Below are 6,838 nucleotides of genomic sequence, written 5' to 3' on the forward strand. Positions count from 1 at the left end.
ATTTTGCTGACTTAAAATCAGCTGTATTTCGAAGGTTGAAAAAGCAGCTCCTCTGTTAGGTGAGGCTTCACTCCCAATGTCTCAGTGTTTCCGCTTGTCCTGATATCAATGTAACATTTGAAGGGCTCCAGGTAATGAACAGTGAAACCCCTTCAGATTATCTCAGCCCACTCGTTCTATCCAGTGCTTAATAGTGCCTGCTCTTCAGAGAGAGACAGATTCACACTACACTAGACCTTGTTTTAGACTTTAACTGCCAAACAAATTGATGAAACAGTAAGATAATAAACAAATAGTAGCAGTAAGACAACAGTTTTACTGTAAAGTTCAACCAGATCCTTATTGGAAAAGAAAATATATCTATATATATATATATATATATATATATATTGCATAGACTATAGCACGGCAAGAAAGAGACCATTCGGCCCATTTGGGTAAATCAGTGTCTCCGGGATTCCCTGTTTTACTACAACAACAATAACAACATTATCTATATTTGTACACTACATACAATTACATCGAATGTACAGCAGAGAGACAGGGGCCTTTCTGCCCGCCTGGGTAAGGAAATATCCCACAGAGTTCCCACAGTGAGCAAGTGATCCCACAGTGCAACCAGTGAGAGTTCCCCATTGATCCACAGTGTCCCAGTGATCCACAGTGCACCCAGTGATCCGACAGTGATCGCAGAGTGACCCAGTGATCCTACAGTGCACCCACTGATCCAAAGTGTCCCAGTGATCCAAAGTGTACCAGTAATCCCAGAGTGTCCCAGTGCTCTCAACGTGATCCCAATGATCCCACAGTGCAGCCAGTGTTCTCACAGTGCACCCAGTGATTGCACGGAGCACCCAGAGGTCCCAGGATCCAAACTGCAATTGTGTAAAAGTTGCAGATACTTTCTTTGTATATATATATATATATATAAATATATATATGTACAAAATATTTATGTGTTACATAGAATGGGTAAAGTAATTTCTCCGGTAACGCCACGAAGCTGAAACAAAATGGTGCCAGTAAGGCGGCCATCTTAAATAAAATGGACGCCATTGTCCCAGTGATCCCTCAGTAAGCCAATAATTCCACGATGACCCACTGATCCCACAGTGTCACAGTGACCCCACAATGTCACAGTGAACCTGCAGTGTCCCAGTAATCCCACAGCAACCCGTGATCCCACAGTGCTCCCAGTGATCCCACAGTGACCCAGGCAAATCTCACGTGAGTCACATTGAGTGCAGCCTGGGATGAAGGCCTCGGTCAGTTCGCTATGGAGAGAAAACTTCTTGTCCAAGGATTCATCCTCCTCCCAAAAATTGTCTTTCCACATCTTCATGTTACAGTATTTCCACAAAAAAATATCCGCTGTAGGGAGAGAGATGGTGAAAAACAATTGATTAAAAACAAAGCAAGTGATTGAAAAGGCACAGCAAGAGCCCAGAGCTCCCTCACACTCACTCACACATACACATTCACACTCACTCACTCACTCCATTACACAGGCAGGCAATCTCTCAGCAAACACCACTGACAAACAAAATCCCCAGTTACAAAGCAGAGAATCAAAAGAAAAGAGAGAAAAGTTGCGAGAGAGAGAGAGACAGAAAGATGCTCGGGCAGACTGAACAGCACAAGTTGCTTCTCTCTCTCCAATACAAGTTTGCAGGGTTTTCTCTCCTGCTTTGCCACTCACTCCCTCACTCACCCACTCCCCCTCACCCCTCCCCTAAAAAGTGCTGGTCTGTCAGCCTGTCCTAGTTCGTGTTTGCTGCAGGGTCCAAATTGCCCCTGTGCTCATTTTCTCTTCTGTTTCTGGAGCAGGGGACAAAAAGCCCGGGCATTTTTTGCTACTTCACCCTTTATGCTGCAGTTTGCAAAGGTGAACGAACTTTCCCTTTGCTCTTTTCTCTTGTTTTAATTCGCAGTGGATAAAAAGCCTATAGTTTGTATTCAACTTACAGTTTGTGGCTTTTTCCAATCAGCCAAAGAGTTCAAATAAATTCATGACATATAAAAGAGCCAAAGCGAAAAAGTTTTTTAAAAAACCTAATACACAGCATGATCCCTCACTCAGTTACAGGGTCAATCACTCAGCAACATTCATTTACACGGAAACAAAGCCCAGTTTATAAAGGAGAAGAATCTAAAGAGTAAAAGATTGAGAGACAATCTTTGTCGACAACAACAACTTGTATTTATATATTACAGCAACTGCTATAACATCAATTTGTTTATATATTAGTGTATGTGTATTATTACAACTACTGTTACAAAGCTTCCATAAGGGCAGTTGGGGAAAAGCAGAGCGGGAAATGGGACTAATTGGATAGCGCTTTCAAAGAGCTGGCACAGGCACAATGGGCTGAATGGCCTCCTCTTGCACCGTACCTGCAATGAAACCATGAACAACATCTTCAACGCCGTGAACGTGAAAAAAAATGGCCACCAGTAAGACGGCAATCTTACTCAGCAGTAAGGCGGCCAACTTACTTGGAGAGCAAGATGGTTATATTGAGAAAATTGGCCGCCATGAAGCTTAAAGAAAATTGCCGGCCTGATCCTTGAACTAAATGGCCGTCAATAGGGCATGCATCTTACTGATTGGTAGGGCAGCCATCCAACTGAGGGACAAGGCCGCGATGAATTTTAATCAAAATGGCCGCCCTGACCTTGAATCTAAATGGTCACCAGGAAGACAGCCATCTTACTGAGGGGCAATGAGAAGCTTGTTCTGGTGAGAGATACAGAAAGGGTTAATTTGCTGTCCCTGTTAAATCACTGTTGCATTACAGTTAAAGATACAAACTGAGTGAGAATCGCACTGGCTGGTGTTTAACACAAAGACAGCGGTTCAGTGAGGTAATTAAACAACAAATGTGAACTTCGGCAAAAAAAAGATTAACATTTGGTTATTTGGACGTAATGGTTAAACAAAAGGAGAGAGCAGACATTCGGAGGAAAGGTCCAATTAGCCATTTTGTGTAGAGAATGTAATTCTAGCTTCTATTAAATAAATCAGAGTAAAATTGGACTCAATCTGAATGTCGTTCTGATCTGGGATTTAATTAATTTCTCCATTATTCATATTTTTCTTCAATCTGAAACAATAACAGTATTTGTAACAGAAACAGAACAGGAGAGTGCTGTGGGACCCTGTCCAGTATATTATCACTGCAGCAGAGGTAAAGCTACATTGTGATTTATTAGAGAATCCAGCAGCTCGCTGGGAAAGTTACACATGGTCCAGATGGAGGAGCAAAAAGGTGCAAAGTGGTTTTTACTTTAATTTGGGGCAATGACTTTTTATCTCCACGAGGTTTAGTTTTACATTTAATTAATGGGCTCTTTTTCCGAAACAAACTTTAGGCACAAACCATGGCTTTATAACGAAAACAATCATTTATTATTAATTCAATAGAAAAAGAAATGACATTAGAATTTAAACAACACCTTGGGTTTATGTCCGATTTAGGATTGCTTTAACAAAAATAAAACAACACATTCTCAATTCTCAAAATGCATAACCGTTTGGAAATCAAATGCCTATCTTAGAGTTATTCCATAACGAAAGTTATGTACTGATGGTTGGCTCAAGCTTGCCGAGAAGATTCCAGGTATTTTGATGGATACCGTTATAGTGTAGCGTGACTTTCTCTTGTATCCAGGTCATCTGCTTCACAGGCAATCTATAAACCTGCATCGAGGCATCAAGCTGTGAGTTAGTAAGCAGTCAGGAAGATTCCAAGTGGGGTGGAGCTGCCAGGAAGCGAAAAGGGAGGTTGGAGCAGTTATGGTGCATCTGTGTCTCTCTCCACTCAACTTCTGCCCAGCTTTTAAAGACCGTTTCTACGCTGAACAACACCTCTGGGACGCTGGCTTGTCAACAATAGGTTCCTACAAATACAACCCACGATTGATTGACACTTCACTTGTTTTCTCTCAGTGTCCACAACGTAACCAAGTTAAGTCGGCAGGAGTTCAAACGACCTCCAGCCCTCCTGGAATCGTTATTATTGCTATGGTGATCTATCCCCTGCTGTCTGATCTTTTACAATGTGTCATTAACAATCCTTTCAACAGCCCTTCCACCTTTTAATCGTCCCTTTCCTTCAGACATGCTGAAGCCGATTTAGTCTCAGGCTTTCGTTTATCAGATGATTATTTACTACACAGAGCAGCTGGGAAACTCCTGCAGTAAGTAATGGTCAGGGTCAGGTACACAAGACTGAGTGACTTTATTGTGCAGCCTTCGGGCATCATCTTTAGAAATGTCAAGATTAAATCCACAGGAGTGTTACCCCAGAACAAACATGAACTGTCTGGCCAGCTTCATCTGCTGCTGTTCTGCTGGTCAGCACTCTCACACACTCCAGGCTGATTACACAGTTTGTTTGGTTATTTAATGCTTTCTGAGACCTATTTTCACTCCCGTCTCTCCCCTCCTGTCACTTTATGTGTTTCTCCATGTTTCACCCTGTCTGTTCTCTTTTTATATGGTTGATCTCTGTTTATTTTCTGAGTGTTTTTCTACCTGGTTATTTCCACTTGTACTGTAATTTCAGTCTCTGTCGCTGTTTATCTCTCGATCTTTTTCTGTTACTCTTAGTTTTTTATCGGTATGCCTCCCTTTCTCTCTCTCTCGGTCTGTTTGTCGCTGCCTATATTCCCTCTCTGCCTTCTCTGTCTTTTTCCCATCTGCCTCCCTGTCCCTCTCTCTCTCTCTCTCTCTCTCTCGGTCTGTTTGTCGCTGCCTATATTCTCTCTCTGCCTTCTCTGTCTTTTTCCTATCTGCCTCCCTGTCCCTCTCGCTCGTTCTCTCTCTCGCTCTCTCTCTCGGTCTGTTTGTCGCTGCCTATATTCTCTCTCTGCCTTCTCTGTCTTTCTTTCTCTCTGTCTCTCTCTCTATCGGTCTCGCTCTATCTGTCTCTCGCTGTCTGCCTCTCTCTCTCTCTCTCTCGCTCGCTCTGTCTCACTCGCTCTGTCTGCCTCTTTCTGTTACTGTCTCTCTCTCTCTCTTTCTATCTCTCTCTCTATGTCTCTCCCTCTCTGCTCTCTCTCCCTTTCTCCCTCTCCATTTATATGGAGTGCGCAAATTCCAATTAGACCCTAAACAGCTACTTTAATTATCAGCTACTTTAATTACCAGCTTTGGCCATTTATCAGGGTGGTGACTTAGTTCAAGTCCAGCTGAGCTCCTTCGTGCCGACATTTCGAGCAAAAATTCATGTGACGTCTGTGGAGTAAATGCTGTCTCAATTGGTCAGATTATCAATAAAATATAACATCAGAATCTGATTTAATATCATTTCAGGACTCTGTGCTGCTAATATAAAATATAATTTATATCCCCTGGGAAGTGTAGGGGATGGAGTATGAAATGGGATTTAGTTCTAGTGCTTGAAACCCTTCAGCTCTTTCTATCGTTTCACTAATTTAACAATTAGATTGAATGGGTATTTCGCCCCGTTCTTCAGCTCTTCTCTGAATTTAGTCTGGGTCAGGACATAAATACACGTGTTTGTGCAGGAACTGAGGAGCTGCAGCATCTTTGATGATTGATTTGTGATATAACAAGGGTCAGTGTGAGAGTAAAATGACCGAATGTCTGCAATTCGCATATAAATGTAAAAGACAACCTGTGTCAGCCACAACAATATAAAACTGCCCGATATACTGAAGAGTAAAATGATGGATTTCTTTCGGTTCTCCATCTCTGGATCACTCTGATTCTCTCCATTGCTGCGGCCCCGGAGTCCCCTGCGGGCTCGACTGGACACTAAAATACGCCTGACCGTCAGAACATTGAGCAGCAAAATCAGACAGACCGGGAGACAAGGGGTTAAAATGATGTGAAACATGTCAAATGTGGCCCATGCGGGGGAAGTACGGAAGCTCGGTTTACCCACACAAAACCAGGGAACATTATCAATTATAAATCTAGGTTCATATATAAAGTACGTGGGGACACTCTCCAAACAGCCCAGCACACTCACTGTTCCCAGAACCACAGCCGCCGTTCTCTCGGTGCAATATTTAGTTTTGAGCTTCTCACAACAAATGGCCACAAATCGATCAAAGGTGAAAGCCACTGTGAGCCAGACAGAAACCACGGTGGTTGCAAAACCCAAGAACCTAATAAAGCTGCACACGGGAGTGATGTCCAGGAATGACCGTGGGAAATACATCACATTAATCACCGTCAATATCGGATCAGTGATAACGACCAGGAGATCGGCCACTGCCATTCCCACCAGGTAGCGACTGATACATTTGGAGAGACCACACTTTCCTCGGGACAGGATCACAATCGCCACCAAGTTAACTGGAAGAGACAGAAAAGGAAGCAGAGAAATTACTGATCAGATCTGGAGCAAAAGCAGCAGTTTGAGAGGATCTGAGGTGAAATTTCAAGCTTTGTTGCTGCATCGAAGGGTGGAAAGTGATTGATTGACCTGGGCAGCGCTTTCGGGCAGAGAGATTTTTTTTTAAACACAATGTTCAATAATGAATTGGGAGATGGATACAGGAAATTAATAAGTTGAGCACCGAATCCAATGGAAGGGCTGCGTGAGGGCACAGTGCGGTGGGGAAGGGAGAAAGGGCTTCGCACACCGGGAATCAATCGGATTAAAGCCGCATTTGGGTTCCAAACGGACTGGGAAAGAGAAGGAAAGGTGAAGATGGTGAGAGGACAGGGGAAGAAGCAGTTTTTGTGTTGCTCTGGTTTAAGAGCGTCGACAGTGAGTGAGATTGGGAAGGAGTCAAGGAAAAGTGTAGTGTAGTTGAACGAGTGCGGGCTGGAGGGGAGTCAGGAGCAGATGGTTTGCGAAAA

General features: G+C 43.2%; 1 long non-coding RNA gene across 1 annotated transcript; it reads right to left on the minus strand.

Moving 5' to 3' along the window:
- Window positions 1–296: 296 nt before the first annotated feature.
- Window positions 297–6,290, minus strand: LOC137316378 (uncharacterized). The gene is made up of 2 exons (XR_010961541.1): window positions 6,204–6,290; window positions 297–1,371 (listed from the first exon to the last, which is right to left on the minus strand). It is a non-coding gene; the product is annotated as an uncharacterized lncRNA (long non-coding RNA).
- Window positions 6,291–6,838: the final 548 nt, after the last annotated feature.

Source organism: Heptranchias perlo, unplaced genomic scaffold (assembly GCF_035084215.1).
Source record: "Heptranchias perlo isolate sHepPer1 unplaced genomic scaffold, sHepPer1.hap1 HAP1_SCAFFOLD_59, whole genome shotgun sequence".
In the NCBI taxonomy this organism is placed as follows: domain Eukaryota; kingdom Metazoa; phylum Chordata; class Chondrichthyes; order Hexanchiformes; family Hexanchidae; genus Heptranchias; species Heptranchias perlo.